General features: G+C 36.6%; 1 protein-coding gene across 11 annotated transcripts in view; it reads right to left on the bottom strand.

Moving 5' to 3' along the window:
* The window catches only part of znf438 (zinc finger protein 438), a 105,408-nt gene extending 86,881 nt beyond the window's left edge, over window positions 1-18,527 (bottom strand). For 10 of the 11 annotated variants that reach the window (XR_015503612.1, XR_015503611.1, XR_015503615.1 and 7 more), the window contains exon 1: window positions 18,400-18,527. The gene's annotated coding sequence lies outside the window, so the exon portion shown is untranslated. 11 annotated transcript variants of the gene reach the window in all.
* Between the last annotated feature and the right edge of the window lie 3,503 nt (window positions 18,528-22,030).

The raw sequence follows: 22,030 nt of genomic DNA, 5'->3' as shown, positions 1-22,030 counted from the left end.
ATATACCATGCTGTTGAGTGTGTAAGTGCATAGGTACACGCAAGAGTACATAAAAAAAAAAATTAAAAAAAACTACTGGTCAGTTTCAAATATTGCATAAAACACCTTATAGGGTTCTTTTTTGCTTAAGATCACCCTTGTTTCCCCTTTAAATATAAGGGTGTTGCATAAAATAATAATTCAAGTACTTTTAATTTAATAAGTGATAGCTAATTTCTTTTCTTCATCCTCCTTGATGTTTCAATAATGCATACCACATTAAAGACACCGCAGCCAAAAACTTCAGTTATCAAGAGTTTTGTCAAGTTTAAAAGGTGGCTCTTCACACTTCTGTCAAGTTCACACCGGCTCTCATCAGACTGGTGTGCTTGAAACGTTACACGCTTTCTGTTAGCCTTTTTAATTTATTAAATTGGTATTTCTTTGAGCTTTGGTGTTACTGCCTTTTTAAAAATATTTTTGCACGAGCGTGTAACGTTTCGAGTACACCTGCTCGGGGTATAACTGATCACGATTGATCCGTGATCACAACACACAGTTCGAAACGCACATGAATCGCAAATTAAAAACTTTTTTGAAGTCGTGGTTTAATAAAACGTTAGTACCATTTGCAGAGAGATTGCCTCACGCATCATTTATATCACGTCAATGAAAGCATTTTGGCTTACCTGTAAAATTAAATGATGGCAGAAAAAAAATGTGGTGGGACCTAAATGCTTAGCTATTAATTAAAGATGTTGAATGTCACTTTTTGTTTAGTCTGCATTAATGCATTCAGTGCAAAGCTGCACTATTAAACATTAAAAGATTGTGATCTCAAATCAAACCCACGCAACATGAATGATAAATGATAATGATTTGCATTAGTTTATTAAACTTTCGAAGCGCTGCATTCAAATCTGCATTTGATCGAGAGAGATTCAGTTTTTACACTTTTTCAGTTAGTTACAAACAATTAAATAACACAGAAAGAATGGAGGAACAGTTTATAGTTCTGATATAAACACTAATGTTTATGGTAAAGATTAAAATCACTGTTTAATGGAACTTGACACTGGTGAATGTTGTAGCAATTACATTGTGTTGCCAATGAGTTTTCAATAATGATACACGTACAATCAAACATAAAATTTTATGTGTGAATTGAATAATTAATTGAAAACAAATATGAGATGTTAGATTTTTATATTTAGCATTATCAGCAACGGTAGCAAAAATCCTTTTTCATAATTTTCTTTTTTCAGGTTCTAAGTTTTGTTTATTAAAACCAATGGTTTTTGCAATAATATTTTTGTATAAATGGAAAGCAAATGACATGTCTCCTCCTTTTTTTGCTGATCTGAAAAATGGTCCGACCTGTGACTCAAAAACCGTAGTGATCTTAACCGTGAGTTCAGTTACACCACTAACACCGGTTCTTCATCAGACTGGTGTTCTCGAAACAGTTTGCGTGCTGCGATGCTATTGGCCTGACAGTGGAAACGCAACATGATTTCGATCTCATTGCTCAAGCTCCCAGGCTATTGGCCAGGACCGATAAAAGCTCTGGCTTGCACTGGCCCGACAGTGTAAACGTGGCTACTGAGTCTATTCACTAATCATAGAGAAAAATAATTATTGCAAATATACTACGGATGATGAATGAGCCAAATCTTTCCACAGATTACTGTGTAAATATTCTTCAAATTGGCCACCATGGGATAGTTTCAGGTGCATATATTTATCACATGCTCCTCATTCACTCTGAAACTCTATGCCTATATTGTCTTCCTCTGTGACATAAACGCACATACATCACCCTACAGAATACTTTCAGAGGCAATAACATGAATTTAATGCTTCATCCTAAAAATTACGTTGTTGCTGCATACACCATCTAATATCTCTCCTCGGGCCACACCCTTACCCTCTAGGTCATCGCAAAAAATCCCTCCCCAACAAACAATCTAACACCACACAACAATAACTTTCAATCAATTTAATGTGGAGAGGGTGGACCGTGTGTTAAAGTGATCCGTCACTGGGGAGAGGAACGGCATTTCATAGCCATTAAATGACACTACAAATCTCTGACTGACCACAGAGACCTAGTTCTAGAGGCTGAGAGGAAAAGAGCAGCAGAAAGTTTTGCGGAAGGTGTGCTTATTACTTTATAATTTTAAAAAAAGGGCCAAAGTTAGTCTTGGAATCGAACATCGCACCCTGGATTACTGGCTGATGCATGTGGTAAACAATATAGGAAACATTTTGGGAGTTTTAAAGACAATGTTTAGGATAGAATTCTACAGGACTTCTGGGAAATGAGTGTGTTGCGTTCTTTAATTGTCTGCCTGAAAACTTAGCTGTCGTGATGACAAATGCCCCATTTAAAAAAGGGAGCTTTCGTGTTCACACCTACGACAATCAGAACTTAGAATCAACTAAAAAAGTTTACATTAATAATCACCTGTTTCTAAATGGTCTGTCTCTAGTCCCCCCAGTTGCTACGCCCCTGCTTGTGGGACTGTCTTTATGCTTCTCCAAAACTTGAAAATATAATTGGATGAATCGTAGAGATGCTGGATTAAGATCGTGTGGGGGGGTTGAATCAAGATTGCATTCTTTTTTCGATTAATCATGCAGCCCTACTTAAGACCATGTGATATTTCAGGTTTTTATATATATACATACATATATATATATATATATATATATATATATATATATATATATATATATATATATATATATATATATATATATATGCAAAACTGTCAACAATGCTGTTTTTTTTCTATAAATTCGGGGTGCTGTATGTACAGCAATGAGGGAAAAACTTAAACGAATTTAGCAAATTATGGCTGTAATACAACAAACTGAAAAACTTAAGGGAGTCTAAATACATTATGTACCCATCGTATACTCTTTAAAAATTTAGACCAATAACCAACTTACAGGTAAATTAATATAAATCATAATATTACATTTTCTAAGCTTGAATGCAAATCACAAATAAACAAAAGCAGTACTGATTTTATTTTAAAAACGTAACTGCAGAAAAAAATGGGAAGGAAGCATAAAGATTTTCTTTTCCATAGTATATCATATTTTATAAATACTACTGACCATTTTCATAACACTTTTATTGTGACATGATATGGTACCATTGACATGTGGATCTAAAGAAGTTGTAAAGTTTACCAAGAAAATATCTACAACTTATCATTTATGTTAAGTGTTTAAGTTGACCTCTGATAGAATAAAGTCATCTTAAGGGAGAATTAAGTTGAAAAAATATCTTTCTATTTTTAAAAGTGTATAAAACGCTACTTCTCGTGCTAAATGCCACTTGGGAATCTTCAGGGATCCTAAAAAAAATGCTGCTACTTCCTCTCCCTTTAGCCTCTTCCATCCCTACAGCGTCAGGTTTCAAAACCTCATGGCATGCGTGTATGTGTTCGCGTGGGTTTGTGGCAGTAATGGTTTGCGTGTGGTTTGGGCTCAAGTCTCAAGAAGTTGGTGAGGATTTGAGACGGTACTCAATCCACCACAAAGCCACGCTAGGAACAACTGAGTCACACACTACAGTCACCTCCTCAGGTGGACATAAGGAAGAAATGAGTGAGAAGTAGAGACGAGACCGGACGATGACTACAAAAGAAAAACATCAAGTTGAGTGATACAAACACAAGAAATGAGAGAAACAGAGTGCTGTTCATGTCCAAGCGACTGCGGAGTATTGGAAAAAAACAAGGGCATGCCACATTAAATTAATTACAGATTTAAATCATGTAGAATAGATCCTGACATGTACAAAATATACCAGAGGGATCCGTCATTATGGTATTTCACTGTTTCCTTTCATTCACTTGAGTAACACTGAAAGCACCTATAAACTAAACAGTACTTCCTTTCTGGCATACGTTTGTCATGCCAAACGTGTAGGCCAGATTTTCACTGGAAGGAGGTCATAATGTCGTAACAATATTGTTATATAAAACTAATAATTGTGTCTTTTATTTAGTATTGGAGCTGCGGTGCCAATTTCCTATAAGGGGTTGATTAACATGGATTCTCAAATGAGCACAATCTTTATTGTGCAAGATACTTGTGCTCTGGGAAGGTAGGTCCAGATGTTAGTAATCAACAAAAGAGATTGATATTTCCTATTAAGTTCCATATATGCAACTACTCATTCACTTTAAAAAGGCTAAGCAAGAGAAAGAAAAACAGACATATGGCTTGTTACTGACTGAAAAGTGCACATCCTTGGTCTGAAATGCTGCATTTTCTCTAACATTAATCTAAAAGTCAGGTTCCATGCATGTCACTTGTGCTTCCGGACCAGTGGTGTGATGTCTAACTATGTTTACGTTCCATATGTTCACTATACATGCCACTGTTTTCAAGCTAAGTGTGTTCATATATATATAGCTGTGTGAAATTTTATCGTCACTAGCTATGTTTCCATACACCTACTTTTGGGATATTTGTAAATATACATTTTGGATATGCACATAAAAATTTTTTTTAAAAATCGGTTGATGAAAACTAGCGATGCACCGATAACATTTTTTTTTGGAACAGATCCAATCTCGATACCAAAATTCTGAAAAATCAACCCTTACAGATCCGATTCTTAGACATTTTTTTAATAATAATACAGTTTCTATAGCTCTGGTGATAAACTCAAATAATATATACTCTTTAAAAAAATTGGCAAAGCCTGATATCTTCCTACAGGTTTGGTGTCAAACTAAACTGTCTGAGGGGAGTTTAACTTAATAATTCCTTGCCAAATCCCACCGTGATTGAGACGGAGAAAGTTCAAAACAGGGTCTGCTTATATGCTTCAGCGCCAAAACACAAACTGGTCTGTTTAATAAATTAATATAAATATAAATACAGTAAGATATATAGAGTAGCCTATATTAGACTAAATAGTTTTCTGTTAATGACAATCAGTTTCACTTTTATTAATTTATTCAACCACGATGAGCCAGGTTTTACAAACTATTCGCAGCACTGAAAGTATTCTCCTCAGAAGAATGAACTCGGTCGGAAGGATGAGAGAACAGAAACTTCGCCAACTGTGAGAATATTTTTATTATTATTATTTTATTATCACATTGCGTCTGCGCAGCTGGTTCATGAATAAAGAAATGAGTGCGTTGAGGATCTGTCCAATGTAATACTGAGCCTTGTCTAATTTAAAGTTTTAGGTAGGCCTACATTGTGTGTGAAGGGCAGGTAATAACCTTCTCTACTCCAGTGTAGCGAATGTGATCTGCTGATCTAACAGACACAGCGCAACATGATTTAGAAACAGTAATGAAGTCCTTCCTTCTTGCAGTTCAAAATGAAGCAATTTAATGCTAAACTAAATGCATTTCTCCACTGATTATTTGAACTAATATTAACAAATAGTCTTGAAGAAAGTTTTTTGTATTGTCAGGAATGCGACACGCAGCTTGAATTGTAAATGACTGACAGGCGTGGAGGCGGGAAGCGTTGAACCGAACATGAATTTAACCACTTGAATATCCAACTTTACTGCATACTAAAATATAGTATGGCTTGGTATAGCAGGCCTATATGACAACTTTCTAGGCTCTTATAATAGGCTACTTTTATGGTTTTGTTGGCTTATAATTTACACAGAATATAGCGCATGGGCAAGATCGGATTTGGATTGGTTCCAGCGGGCCAATACACGATCCAGCAAAAATGTAAAAAAATTGACTGTTAATATTTGGCACCAGTTTATCAGGAAGTGCCGATTTCGTTCTCTTTGACTCGTTATATGGAAACGCTGTTTTATTCGCACGTCTTTTATGCAATTTTCCAGTTTTTCCATACAATATGCATTTTTGGATGGAAACATGACTACTGCCAGCCTTGTGGCCCACATCAGGATGTTTGTTAAAAGTATTTTCAGACTTTAATTTTGGTTTAATTTTTTGTATGTTCTAATTGCAAGGACAAGCAACAAATAGTGGCTGCAGTTCACTAAACGGCCACTGGTTTTGCTAAAAACAAAACATTCTAAATTCTGATGTCTGTTTAATATAAAATCAAGCAAATTTTGTTCAGGGCTTGTAATTAAGTTAAATAAAAGGCAATATTCATTAAATACGTGCAGTCGAATGTGTCAGTAAATAAATATATTTAAATACCACCATGATGAGTAGCACAAGGTGTTTACAAACAGTAGCTAGGTAATTTATTAAAGGGCTATGAAACCCCCTCGTTTCAGCAGGGTGTTTTCACACCTCTACTTTGGAAAAAAGCAGAAAAGTGGGCGTGTCCAGCTCTGTTTAGGGGGGAGTGTCGGAGGAACTAGAGTGGGAGGGTGTGGGAGTGTCTATTTGGGCATGCGCGAGTTTCAGAGTCAAAATACACACACACACACACACACACACACACACACACACACACACACACACACACACACACACACACACACACACACACACACACACACACACACACACACACAAACAAACACAGGAGAAAATGATGGTGTTTAACCTACATGGACATCTGTAGTCGAATTATTTGCCAAATTATTAAATGGTGGACTTTAACTGCAGTTTGGCTCTTTCATTTAGGGTATCCATTCATGCCCCTCGCGACAAACGAGATATTTGATTCGAGGAACTGCTCTAAGCGTGTATTTTTCATGCAATGTTTGATACCGCACGGCGAATGAGAGAAAAAAAACCTGCGCATTTCCCGGAAACTTAGATGCACACGGCAGGTAGCGTCAGAAAGCCGCGTGTGTTATTCCAGTCACAAAATGCGGCGAAAATCCTACACGAGGTTAAAGTTTGGTTGTGGTGCTAACATGTTTACACTCTGTGCAATAGTTAACTTAGTTCGATACGAACAAACTGAATAAACAAAGAGCACTGGTCACTCACTTACCAAATCTGTAGAGACAGGACAATCACCAGCAACTACAGCCACGTCGTTATTAAGAGAAGACTACAAGCGAATCCGGATCTCAGCGTTTGCAGATGAGAACAGCTCTCAGGTAAACAATGTTCCTTTTTAGACACGTAAGTTAAGTTATTGTTGTCGAGCGTCGCGTACACTGTTAATCCACGCGTGACTCCAGCTGAACTCTCACAGAGAGACTATGAAAACAAAACATAACTGCAGCAAACTATAAAAGCAACACTTCGCGCTTGTTTTGCCAATACAACGTGGTGTGTATGTCATCTAAACACTATGACAGTAATGAATATTAATGAAGTTGCACAATAGAGCGCTGATTGGTTTGAACCAAGCCTTACTCATGCATTAATGCATCACACTGTAAGACGTAATAAGACACACTCTGGCACAGACGCCCAGTCTGCACGCTGGAATACAACGCTATTATGTCATGACCGTGACGCAGCTTCAAAAATTCGTTTCAAACCAGAAGTACGAATTTGCTTGAAATAAAGCAAAAACAACCAATTTACACTTTTTTAGTGAAATATAGCTGTCCTAATAGTGTTTTTAGCAGTGTGGGACACATATACGACTGTCAACAGCTCAAAAAATGTGTTTTGGTGTTTCGTGACCCTTTAAAGGTAAGAAGACAATTTCACTGTAAGATTAATATTATTTGTCCTTTTGTAGATTTGCCATGTCTCACACACAAAATGACATCTGTCTACTACAAATGCTTTGCAAGATGTACTACAAATGAAAACTGAAGTCAGTGGCTATGAAAAATGCAATAAACTGTAATATACTGTAACACAGACTATATATGTCTGACCAGGAGCATGTAAATAAAAGTGAATTGGAAAGACACTGTCCCCGCTGTGAAGCATGGTGATGCCTAAATCATGCTGTGGGGAATGTTTTTGCATCAGACCCTGAGGGCTAGTAAGGCTTGTTGGTGGGTGAAATAAATGCAGCAAAAAACAGGAAAATCCTGGAGGAGAACCTGATGGAATCTGCAAGACACCTGCAACCTGGAAGATCTATTTTTCAGCAAGACAATGACTTGAAGCATAAAGCCAGATCTACACAAAGATGACTTAAAAACAACAGAATTAATTCCATGGAGTGACCAAATCCACAGTCCAGGGGCCTCATGTACGAAGACTTGCGTGGAAATCTTACTAAAACATTGCGTGCGCACAAAGCTGTAAATGTGCGTACGCAGAAAAAAATTCAGATGTATGAAACACTGCGTACGCCGAATCTCACGCATATTCTTTTGTACATCTGAATGAACGTGAAACTGAGCGCAACATGCACGAGCACAAAACCCCTCCCTGCCTCCTCCCCTGTATGAATATGCTAATGACTATGCTAATGAAAAAACCCAACGAAAAAGCAATGGCAAAAGTAAGCAAAAAGAGAAACTTTGAACAGAATGTGAATTGGAGGTGCTGCTTTCGGAGGTAGACCGGAGAAAAGCGGTGTTATTTGCAAGTTTGTTCTCCGGAATTAACAACAAAAGAAAAAAAATAGAGTGGGAGAGTTTAACAGATGCGGTTAACACAGTTGGGTCTGAACATCGCACTGAGGTAATTAAAGATAGAAATAGTGTGGTTTATATCTGTAAAATGTTGCAGAACCCTTACCAGACTCAGTGGCGCACCTTGTAAGACGCATGTGATCATGACTAGTTACGTTCGAGCATGAACTCGCTTCGAATCCAGCGTCTGATGAACTCTTTCTTGTTTTTTCCCCCGCAACATATCAGATTTTGCCCACTATTTATCACGAGAAAGACAAGTAGGAATCATCAATAAGTTCATATCAATAAGCATCATATTTTATTTGCACATTTATTGAATGGAAATGTTTCTGATTCACGCATGCAAATTCATCTTCAGATAGTGCCTTTATAGCAATGTGCGTGCGGTAGATCGCTCAGATTACATTGGGAAAACAGGCGACTACTGCAAATTGTGCTTTAATGTTTAGCTGGTCAAATATGGTATGGAAACCTTATATACCTGCTGAACCCGTCTGATACAGCTTCCATTGCAAGGCTCAGACACTTTGTAGAGAGGAATTTAACACAACTGCCTCTAGGAGTCGCCAATGGAAATAAAACAGACACGCACAAAAAATGTGCGTACGCCTGCCAGAAAGCTGCCGTGAACCTGCGCACATTCCCACGTTCAGTTCATTGTTAGTAAATCCAAACGTGAGCGATTCTGAGCATGAAACCTGGCGTACGCAAAGTTTTTGTGCGTACGCAGCGTTGATACATGAGGCCCCAGATCTTAAGCCAACAGAACTTATGAGTGAGCATGAAAAAGCCTGTTCACTCATGATCTCCTCGCAACCAAACAAATTCAGAGAATTTGGGGAATATTACAATGCTAGATGTACACAGTAGATCCTAAGCTAAAGTGCACACACAAACTAAACCCCTCTCAAACCAAATGATCATCTTTCTGTGTGAACACAATCACATACTGGGTCTGGGATGGTAACCTAAAGCATTGTAGCACTTCAGCAATAAGTCCCTGTGTGAACAGAAGACAGAACAAATGTTATAACACTGTGTCCTAACTACACGCAATGAGAAAATATTCCAGCAACAAGCAATTTGTCTGTCTGCACCAGACACGACAGAAAAATTTAAATACCGGAGCTACTTTGGCAGAGAATTGTCGACTCAACTTCCAACAAAATGGTAAAGTTTATAAACTAATTAATATAAATTTAAGAGTCACACTTCTAACTTTAATTTTCAAACTATGCTTGGTAGTTGTTTTATTTTCAAGATCTGAGGTAAACTATCTGCTGCTGATTGGAGTATGGCAACAATTGTCATGTAATTATATTCAAATCTCACATTGGTAAACTTTAATTCTGAATAAAAAAAAACAATCAGGACCTGGGGTGATTATTGTCATAGTAGTTTTGTGTAAAGCGCTTTGAGTGTCTAGAAAACGCTATATAAATGTAAGGAATTATAGTTTATGCTGTTGTTCAGCCACGTCATCTCAGAAACAGAAACAGTTTCTAAAATAGAAATTTGCACATCGCCATGGATGGTAAGGACGTAAACTCCTTTTAACATTGAAAAGATGCCTTTTATGGTGTATTTAGGACAGGGTCTAAAGATTGTGTCATAGTAATGACATAGCTATCACCGGATTAAAGGATGTGTGTGATTACAGTAAAACAATGGCAGGGTGACTGAACCAAAATCAAACAATCCCTGGACACATTATTAGTGTATTTGCCAGAATCTCAGTATGAAAGAGACTGTAGTGTGATTCACAAACACACACACACAAAATAAATAGAATTCTGACATCAAAAACAAACAGTTCTGCCTGCAAATCTGTGAATATCAAAGACTTCATTAGCACCTTCACAACAAAAGACTAAAGTTTCCAACATGCTGCTGCAATACAGCAGTGAATGAAACATTCACCAGTCCATTACCACAGCTACTCTGCCCTTAGTCCAATGCCACCACATTCATAATTCACACTTTTATGCATTTTCCTTGTTCAAGGTGCTTGCCTTTTTTTAAGTACAAAGGTGAGCTTTGCTTCACAGAGAGTCTAGAGTAAGTGGCTGTCTTCCCACTCCTGCTAAATCAATGTACTCTTAACTACCACCCATGATTGGTGAGATGCTGTTCTATACAGACAATAAGGACGTTGATAACACTGAGAAAAACAATTCAATGTAAATGTGCCACTAACAGTCTGAGTAAGTATAGACATGATTAATTCAAGAAGGCTTGCTAACTGCAAATCCTTTCTAAAGGATAAATGCCTTTCTGTCCCAGAAATAAACAATGATACGATATCATCAATATGCAAATATGTAAATGCATAAATTAAGTATTCACAGCTACGAAACATACTTAGCCAGGCCAGCCAAAATGTGGGTAACTTTCTTCCTACAACTGAAAAGTAAAGATATTAGCTGAAACGGTCCAAGAAATACCGGTCAACAGCCACTTTATAAGACCTCAATATAAACAGGAGTCACATATATTCTTAGCCTTGTTAGCATTTGTTTTTTTGACTCTCAAAGTGCTGGCAGCCATTGACATGCATTTTACGGATCACCAAGGACCACAGCTTTAGCTAAAATTCTCTTTTAAATTTCTACTGGGAAGGAAAGCCAGGTGTAAATGTCAGGTGAGAAACAGTTCATTTATCCTGCTACTCAAACGATCCGGGAAACGGGCCTGGGCACGGTACGGATGGCATAGTGCGAGTAGGCCCTAAGAAGACAGCTAGCAAAAAATGAAAATTCTGTTATCATTTACTCAAGTCAGTCCAAATCTGTATGCCTTAGGAATGCTCACATTACCCGATTAACTGTTAACCAAAATGATGCATTTCTAACCAATTAAAGGTATCAGTTAAACAGTTAAAAAAATTATTTTGTATTTTTAGGTTATGCTGCATAATAACACTCGATAACACGTACAACTACAGAAGAAATTTGCCAAATAAGCAAAATGAAAAAAGCAAAAAGCAATTGCTGGTCACAGTTCGCCAGACGAGTTCATGCCAAACCAGCGCTGATGGCCTCTCTCCTGGATCTGTGCCATAAAAATCTCAGTGTCTTTGCACAAGTGGAGAAAGAAGCTGCAAACTTTCTGAAATGTCCACTGCTTTGCAAACAAGCCAGCCACAAGTCAGAGCATCTGGGATTTTTGTCCATCAGAGCGCGCTCCACACCAAAACAGATGTAGTTTTGATGATTTAGTGTACAAGCAACAATCCAACCTTTTTTCCATTTGGAAAATTGTTATTAATAGTTATTATATAAAAAAAACTATTAAAAAAAATTTGTTTTTAAAATATAACCCACATAGCCAAATCTACAAATCAAACAAATCTAATGATTTACACTATTTGATTTTCGCATAATGATAACTCATTAACCCACACACCAAACAGAGGCTTTCACTTTTAGCCATGTAAACTATAAAACATATGCAAATCAATGCAATACTACATGTAAAAAAACAAAATTGTTATACTGTATGCTATAGCAGCCGTGCTCATACTTTTAAAAAAAGTCAACATATGCGTCTTGTTGTTTGACTCTTATTATGCGCAGCACGAGACCATGAACCATGAGTGAGACAGAGAAAATGAAAGCACAGAAGCTCTAAGGTAAAATCAGATGCTAAACTAATGACTTCTATTAAAAATGTTGACAGAGGTTTGTGATATAAGAATTACAGCGGAGCAATAATTAAATGCATATTTTCTGTGGAGCAATCGATTTGAGCCTGCTATTTTTATTTAGCGGGAAAAAAAAGAACTATATAATTGTAAAAAATGGCCTATGCCAGTTCTTAAAAAGATTTCAGTCAGTGTTTTCGTATTGTAATCTAAATTTGTATTCGTAATCAAGTGCAGGCCAATTTATTTTATTCTTTTTATTTAGTTTATTCTTTTTTTCTATGGTGTTGGAAACATTACAGGTGCTTAAAGATGTTCTGTTGTTAATATGTTCTGTATGCTGCTGTTCGTATGTTTTCAAAACGGATGCTTCAATCAATTGTTTTTAAATTAAATAATAATTTTATATTAATCTGACCGGTTAACAATTAATTTTCGGTTAACCAGCAGCAGTTGACGGTTAGAAAAATGTACCAAAATGAGCATCCCTACTATGCCTTTCCGTTAAAATGACTGTAAAGTTTGAATGTTTTGGGTTGGTTTTCTGTTTTGGTTATGCGCATGTGTCTAAAAAAATTACTAAACATATAAAAAAAATGAGTGTATAGTGGAAATCTGACTGCAGTCCACAGCCAGTAAAACAAACAGGAAAGCATGAGGTTTCGCCACACATTGCTGTATGAACTCTTTGATTTCTGCATATGTCAGTTCATTGTGGAAATTCTGAATCGTGAGATCACAGCAAACCTGGTCCCCTTGAACAAAGAGATGAATTGCTCATAAAATATGCACAGCTCCATGTTCATATGTTTACTTTGGCCACACGTCGCACCTTGCCGTGAAGCTCTGCACTGCTACAACAAAGACATTTGTTCTGCATCTGCTCAGAACAATCCCCGTAATTACAGCTCCGTTGCCTCCAAAGTTTTGATCCCTAATTGCAGAAAGCCATGGATTTCTGACCACACACGTTTCGTTTGAGCACCATGCAGATAGGTGAATGCTCTCCTGTGAGCAATCACTACAAAGTTACCGACCAAGGAGTTGAAGGAGAGTTTAAGATAGCAATCTTTTCCCTGTCTATGTTTGCAAGCATGGGATATATGTTGCGTCGTATGTGTGTGTGTGTGTGTGTGTGAGTGTGTGTGCGCATGCAGTGATGTTGACATGGTTCTGATTGACCGGAAATGTTAAATAAGCATCTCTGCTATGAAAAGGGTCTCCCTCCCCCTTTCTCTCACCACATGTGAAACCACACAACGTCATGACAACTGCCAAAATAAACCTCAGCATCCTCCAAAAGGAGAGCGTGTGTGTGCGCTTCCCTGCCGTGCAACACGTCCATGCAGCAGCGTATTTAATAACCTTTCACAAAATCTCTGAAGGAATGTGTTCAGTGACACCACAGAAATGAATTTCGACTGCCAACAGCTACACCATAACCATCACATGATTCGGAGCGATCCCCTAAATTTCACTCCAGAAGTTTTAAGTTTAAAGTCAAATATTTTGATGAGGAAAAAATGTTACTTGAGCAGAAAAGGCTTTTCTCAACTTCTGCATTGAACTTAACCCCCTCTTAAACACTGAGGAATTTGACAGTAGTACATGGTCGTTGCACTGTTATTCAGAAGTTTTGGTTACATCCTTTAATTCTGTTGCTATTATATTAAAAAGCCGCATTAACTGCAGGTTCATCTGAATCTCAGTTCATTTTTTTATTACTAGAATTATACTCGCTCACTCACCCTGATCTTTCAGGAGTTGCCGCAGCGGAACGAACGGCCAATTACTCTGGCATATGTTTTACATGGCGGATGCCCTTCCAGACACAACCCAGCAATGGGAAACACCCGTACTCTCTCTCATTTACACACACACACACACGGTCAATTTTATTTACTAATTTAATCTATACCAAATGTCTTTGAACTGTGGGGAAAAGCGGATCTCCAAAGAAAAAAAAAAAAAAAAAATCACATACACAGAAAGAACATGCAAACTCCAGGAAGTCAAATCAGCAACCATCTTGGTGTGATGTCACAGTGCTAACCATTGAGCCACTGTGCCACCCGCGAGTAGCATTATAATTGAGGCTTAACTTGTATTTAGACTGATAAAACAGCTCTGCTTCTTCCCCACATGACAATGACTGGAAGAACCATAAGCTGTCAACTGTGGAATAATAAAAGCTCTGCTGCTTTTGTGTCACGTTGCTCTTGTCTTTCATCAACAGTTACTTCAGAGGTCTGGTTTGGCTTTGATACTTTTTAGCCTTACTCTGCTTCATACAACCATGATAAAAAGTTTTGAATACTTTATCTCATACATGAACATGATTTCTGCAGGAGCCAAATGGGATGTGATGAAGATGACAACACCCATGAATCCACACTCTGGTAGAGCATCACCAAACTAAGCCTTTGTTTGTTATAAACATGTGCTCACTTGTGGCAAAAGTGACAAACTGTGGCTTTAAATCATGTAGACACAAAGTTCAGTCACAGTTCTGTTCAGTCATCCAATGTCAATGTCTTTATTAACTCCATAAACTGGGCTTGAGTGCAAAACCGCTTGATAAGCATCACTTATAATAAGTGAACATGGCAACCCTTCAAGAGCGCACACACTGCAAAGCATGCGCCAGTGGTTTAGTTAAAAATCAAAGAACAAAACTTAAAGTGTTTGGTTGCTGTAATTTATTATTTTGATCAACAATAGAAAATAAGGAAAATGCCAGAACATTTTCTGAAATATGATGGTGTCTTTTCGGGTGCAAGTTGTGTTCCGTCACAGAATGATAATCTTGTACACTATTATTATTATTATTATTAATATCAATATCATTTATTCACTTCTGTATTTAAATGTGATTCTTACACTTGAAACCTTATAAGTGTTTGGCAAAAAGCCCTAAAGAGAACAGCTTAACAAAAATAAACCACACAACTCTGTCAAAATGCTTTACTCTCTATCACTGAAGACAAAAATGATACATTTTTAGATTTTCCTGCTCAATCTTTTTCAGCAAAGGCGAAAAAAATAAAGTCATAGAACTTTTTATGATAAACACAACAAACTTTCTCTGTTTGTGTCAATATATCTTTCAGAAACCTTTCTGTACTTTCTTTGACACATCACGTTTGACAGTCAGACATGTTTAGTTGAAGCAAAGTGATATAATCACTCAAAAATGGGCTAGCTCAAAATCCAACCTGGCTGTCACTCTTATTTCCAATATGTCTGACAGAATCCTACAATAAAGCTGTTGCCATTTCAGTCAAAACCCCTGACAATCCTCACCTCCAAAAACCGCAACCACTTTTAAATTTTACAAATTGCTGAATAAAATCTTCCCGACACTACTACTCATTCAGGAAGCCCTGCCATAATAAATACGATGATGCTAAATGATGTTAAACTTGGGGCAAGTTTCCAGTATACTTCAAAACTTATTCAAAAAATATTATTATAGCATTTGTAAAACAACACAGAACTTTTTACTTGTTCAAAAAGTCATTGGTCAGGCATGTATATGTTAACAAACAACTACAGACAGGTACATTTACCTATGATATTTGCTAGATGAACTAGGCCTGCTTCATTTTCCAAAAGAAAATTACAGGCTGTAAAAAGAATATTTCTTATTTTTTTATAGATTACAATATAACACGGCCTGTCTTAGAGTGTTAGTGATTATAAATAAATGTAGGTGTGAGATTTAGTTAAACACTTAAAGTTTGTTTAACAAATTAGAACCCTTAAAGTTAAGGCAAATGCTCTAAAAAAAGTTATATAATTTATATTTAATATCAACAGTATATTGCTATGCAGCCTTTTACAAAACAAAACAATGCACTGGAGCACAATCCTCACATATTGTTTGAAGAAAAATATTAGGCATATGTCAGGTTGCCTAGAGTAACAGAAACTAACAACATTTTCTTGCACATACACTGTTGGTGTGAAAACTTCCTGCTTTACTGTTGCTTTGCATGTTGCCTGAGCATGTGGTGTGAAACGCTTCTCGTTTTCAGTTCATTTAAGGCTAGGGCTGCACGATATTGTCAAAATTTTACATTGCAATATTTTATTCCTCTGCAAAATATATGGTGACATAAATACAAATTCACCAGATGACTTAAGTAGCTCTGTTTACAAAGCCATTACTTTAGATTGATTGGGATGATATTGAAGGGGAGAGAAATGTACATATCTTTTTAATATATAAATATAATAATAACCAAACTACAGTCATAAATAAACACAATGGACCAAATATTAAAGTAAATAAACTGTGTTTTATGGTTTTCTGGAGAAAGTCTAACAGTATTCAGGTACAGAAACTGAATAATCAAATGTAAAGAACACTGCATAGTAGAGATCTCCAGATCTGATCATGTGATCGGAAATCAGGCCCAATCATGCTGTTTCAGACTCGATATCAGACGATATCCTTAATATATATCTATCCTCTTTCTTGACTTCACACAGAAATCGCAACATGTGTGGCATGACATCACTTTGATGCAGAGACCCTATTGGTTAAATGCCAGGAAAGTAGAACACGGAACCAGCTTAAAGTGGAAAGTGCGAGTATGTCTGTGGTCGGGAGGCATTGTAAAGTTGATGTCGACAACATTGCCATAGCAAACTGTGAGATATGTAAACTTGAGATTGCCTGCCGGCTATTTTAAGTTGAGGTGCAAGTTTGTTTTTATATGAGATTCTTTTATATTTACTGCTGCACTAAAATCCAAAAGTGAAGAATTGATGTTATTTATTACATGATTGTTCAAGCTACCTCACAGAAGTGCTCCATTTGATAACAGGTTGCTGAATGTTAAAACAAGGTGAATTAAATAAAAATTAAGAAACATACTGGATCGGTTTCTTCGCTCTTCTTTATTCCTTCTTTATGTATTTTAAAAGTATTGGATCTGGTTTCGGTATTAGTAGATCAAAATCAAATGACTCGGACAACAGACTCGGGCTAAAAAACTTAATCAGGACATCCCTACTTCATGCATTAGACTTCTTTATGCTCAACTAAAATGGTTTAAACTCTACTAAAATGCTCTCATAGTCACATGCCTTAAAACACATGCAGGTTATGATGATACACTTTTACTATCATGGTTCAATTCTGCAGAATTTCAACAAATCTTCTGTGTTTTGACCTGTGGTTTCTGGTCAATTATAAACCTAACTTAACATTGCATGTCTTGCGATGTGACTATTACTCATGCATACATTGCGATATCGATGCATAAGCGATATATTGTTCAGCCCTATTTCAGACAACACAATGTAATCCAAAATATGAGTATAAAGTCTTAACATTTTTTTAACAGGATGGAATACAATAGCTGAATTTAGACACAACATTACATTAACAAAGTGAATCTCTTATTTGAATCATCAATGCATAACCCAAGTAACATACACAGCAAAACAAACATTAAGACCTCCTAAGCAAAACGTGAGAGTAACTCCTAATATAAACAAAACACCAGCATGCAGTATGTCACATCATCATCATCACACAAGTTTTAACATTATGCTTACACAAGTAAGTATAGTGGAATAAGTAATAGTGGAAAAGGTCTTCCTAATACTTCCATTCAGTCATTACGAACATGATTATGGGAAGTTGTTACAGTATAATGACACAAGTATTTGAACACTCAAAGCACCTGTTGATAACAATGAATGTGAGAACTAACGTTATCCCAAAGCCAGCATTGAAATGTACAGTACTAGTTTCGTAAGTACTAGTAAGCATTTAACACAGAGGCAGTAATATGATTTACACATTTGTATATGATGTTATTACTAATATACAAAGGAAACATCTCGCTACGCAACGTCTCTGTATTTACAAGGCATTTGCAGCGACTCTGCATTTAGATATGCAAATCCACTGCATTTATAATTGGGTGGATTGATGTTATTACTTTATTGTTAATGCTTTATATTACTTTTAAAACCGCTGTTGAACGAGAGCTGAATGCATACAGATATAAATCGTTCCGTGGGAATACGAACTTTGCTATGTTATCACGAACTTATGGTTGCAGTTTCTGAGTTAAAGCTTTGTTTTTATTTAGTTTAAAGCTCGGTGATGTGTTTTATTCTGCATAAACACATCCTCGAAGGCCCTGGCCTGTGATCGCTCTGTGATTCCTATTGGTTGACAACAAATTCGTAACACGACTGCACGGTGAGCCTATTGGGTTCCTCTTTTCTGCACGAAATAACCGAAATAACGGAACATCTTATGCCTCACCTTCCAGAAATATCCTCCGGCTCGATCAGAGGACCCTTGGTTAATTTGCAGCATGCGCCTCATTAATTAGATGAGTGGATCGACACATCTTCATAACTGTTTCTCCACAGCCATTTTTGGACGAGACCTCGAATCCTAAAGAGTGGGTGCTGTTAAAGTGGAAATGAAGGGACCATAAGTCAAAAGCATTACAGTAAACTTAACATTATATTGTATTTAATCCGAAATCAAATATGCGTAGATGCAAACAGTGCTTTTTAAGAAAAACAGCATTGATTTACTCACAATCTATAATAAAGTCTCATAACCACCCCTTTTAAGAAAAATGGTACGGCTGAGACAACACCGGTTCACTTCTGTGAATGCAGCCAATCGGCAACGACGAAAATGTCACTCGCCAATCAGAGCACTCCCTGCTCTATGACGAGTTTACAGTAGGAGTTTTTTTCTATCAGATTCAAGGAACTGCGGGAAATCTGAGGGATTACGCTGTAATCTCCTTCACGCATGTAAAGGGGAATTGCACCCAAACAAAGCTAATACAGCAAGACTAGCAACAGAGTTTTTAATGGTGATGTCAAACGTTGCGTGTTGAACCTAAAACATTTAGCTACAGTTTTGTTCATCTAGAAACTGGATGAATGCTGAAGCTGAAGCTCCTAACAGAGTGAAAGTGAAGGCATGAACAGTCAGAGGCTGGAGGTAAACAAGCGAGGAGTTTCAGATTTATCAGTCTCACTCATCAGCAGCTAGTGTAATGCTCAGTTTATTCTGTTTGTACAGACACTACACAATCACTGTAGACTACAGGTAAAAGAACATGGACATTTATTTATGTCTTCTTGTAAATTAAAAACGTTATCACTAGGCATGGGCCATTATAAGATTCTGACGGTGTGATATCCTTGGATTTAAATATTACAGTTCCACAGTATTGTGATTACTGCTTTCAAATATATTATTTTTAAACATCTGGGTAAAAAACAACAACTTGTTCCCCTTTGAACACAATATATTTTATTTTGAAAAACATTTTAAATATTTTAATGTCAACATTTCAGGCTTAGTAATTCAAATAAATGATTGACTTCTACTGCCTTCATTTATTTCATAAAGACAGATTTCATTGCAATTTAAAATGGCATCTTTGGATATTTTTTCGGCTGGAGATACTGTTGTCCTAAAAAAAAAAAAAAAAAAAAAAAACGTGCAAATAAAAAATCTTTCACAAACCTTAGGAACGGTATAGCAGAAAATTTGGAAGGTTTTAAAACCTTGACTTTTCCAAAGCGTGGTATACCTTAAAAACGTTTACCATTTCTTGCCTAGTTGCCACTATAGAGGTAAAAAAATTACTGCATAATTAAGCCATTTATTATTATTTCAAATTATTGTTGCAATTGAATTTTGAAATTAATAATTATAATTGATAAAAATAGTTTACAAGTGTGGATATTACATTTTTTACATATTACATCATCATAGCAAGCTTCAAAACCAAGTTCTGTACAATCAAATGTTAAATAAAAGTAAAACGTCAATTCTTTAGGTTACAAAGGTCTAGCCAACACTAAAGGGTTAATGACCTAGAACAGGGATTCCCTAACTTTTGAGCCTGTGATCCCAAAAATAACAATTCCAGTGACTCATGACCCCCACTATCCTCGGAGGTGGTTATAAACATACAAGCAATGCACACAATGGTGCACACACACCAATAGGCCTATATAAACACAAGCATTTTGATAATACAAAAAGAGCAACAGTCTAACAATCATATTATTATGTTTTTGTCATTTATTCTTTTAATTTAATATTAACCTCATCTAATGAGACTGGTGGGCACATTGTACACTGCACAAGACAATTTTTGGTTTAATTTAAAGACCGCCACTTAGAAGATCCTCCATCTTCATTCATGTAATTTATAAAAAATAACACTTGTACGTGTACCTGAGTGCCATAAAGGTGTAAAAGTTAACCATGGTGCTGTAAAATCAATCTGCTGCAACTGATGCTAATATTAAATTTTAAACACCCCAGGGGTCATAATCCAAAAAATGGAAAGGCTGATGCATTTTTACCTATAATCTTGAACATGTTTTTGATCACTTTACTATATAATATTTTTGTATTTTACTAAAATATTTATCAAGATTATTAATCACATTATGATCCACAAATACCTACAATCATCTTTTTTTTCTGTCTCAAAAAAATTGTGTACATAGCTGAGGGAACTAATAATCAATAATGTCTAAAGTAAGAACACCAGCTATATACTTTATCACAGTTAGCATTTAGATTGTGCATGCATCATATTATTTAGATAAGAGCATTCTACCTTCAGATCAAGCTGGGACTCGATATCACGTTGTTCAACACGCTGCTATATGTCAAAGCACTTCCCTCAAGTCTAAGACTAACTCACCAAGTGATCTTGTACCAAACAAAAACTTATTTTAAAAAGTCAATATCTGAATAAATTATAGATTGGGATTTACACTTCAGAACATCCTCACTTTTAGAAAGGGAAAAACTCCCATTTTAAATCCAGACAATTGTATTTATATACACTCACCACTTATATACACTTTATTAGGTACACCCTACTAGTAATGGGTTGGACCCCATACCTTCAGAACTGCCTTAATCCTTTGTGGCATAGATTCAACAAGGTACTGGAAAGATTCTTCAAAGATTTTGGTCCATATTGACATGATAGCATCACGCAGTTGCTGCAGATTTGTCGGCTGCACATCCATTATGCGAATCTCTCGTTCCACCACATCTTAAAGGTGCTTTACTGGATTAGGGTGACTGTGGAGGCCATTTGAGTACAATAAACTCATTGTCATGGTTCACACCATCACATGTCATGGTGCGTTATTCTGGTGGAAGTAGCCATCAGAAGATTGATACACTGTGGTCATAAAGGGATAGACATGGTCAGCAACAATACCCAGGTAGGCTGTGACGTTGACATGATACGCCAACAGAACTGCCGCTCACTGGATATTTTCTTTTTTTCAGACCATTCTCCGTAAACCCTAGATGGTTGTGCATGAAAATCCCAGTAGATCAGTTTCTGAAATACTCTGACCAGTCAGTCTGGCACCAACAACCATCCCACGAAGTCACTTAAATCACCATTGTTCCTCATTCTGACTGCAGCAGATTATCTTGACCATGTGTACATGCCTAAATGCATTGAGTTGCTACCATTAACGAGCGGTTAAACAGGTGTACCTAATAAAGTGGCCGGTGAGTGTATGTAAGTGGCTAAGAGACACAGCATTTTATGTTAGTTCACTGATATGCATTTTAAATGTGGCCTTACAAAACATATCTAAAGAAAAAGACATTGTTGAATGCCTTTATGTCTATCAAATAGACATGTAGTTCAAGCAACTTGCTTGAACAAGAAGAATTTCTGGTGTACTATACTGTCATTGACTAACCTTTATACAGCCTTGATGTACTAGAGCTTTAACCACAATTTAAGCAGTTAATTTAATCTTTCTTACCATCACTTCAAGAGAATCACACTTGGATTATAAACATTAAGAGAATCAATGACACAACACATCTTCTAAACAATGAGCTCACCCTATATCATTTATACTATGAT

The sequence above is a fragment of the Danio rerio genome, chromosome 12, assembly GCF_052040795.2.
Source record: "Danio rerio strain M-AB ecotype USA chromosome 12, GRCz13ab, whole genome shotgun sequence".
Lineage (NCBI taxonomy): Eukaryota > Metazoa > Chordata > Actinopteri > Cypriniformes > Danionidae > Danio > Danio rerio.
Note: the sequence above shows the minus strand (reverse complement) of the source record. Positions and strands in the feature narration are given on the sequence as shown.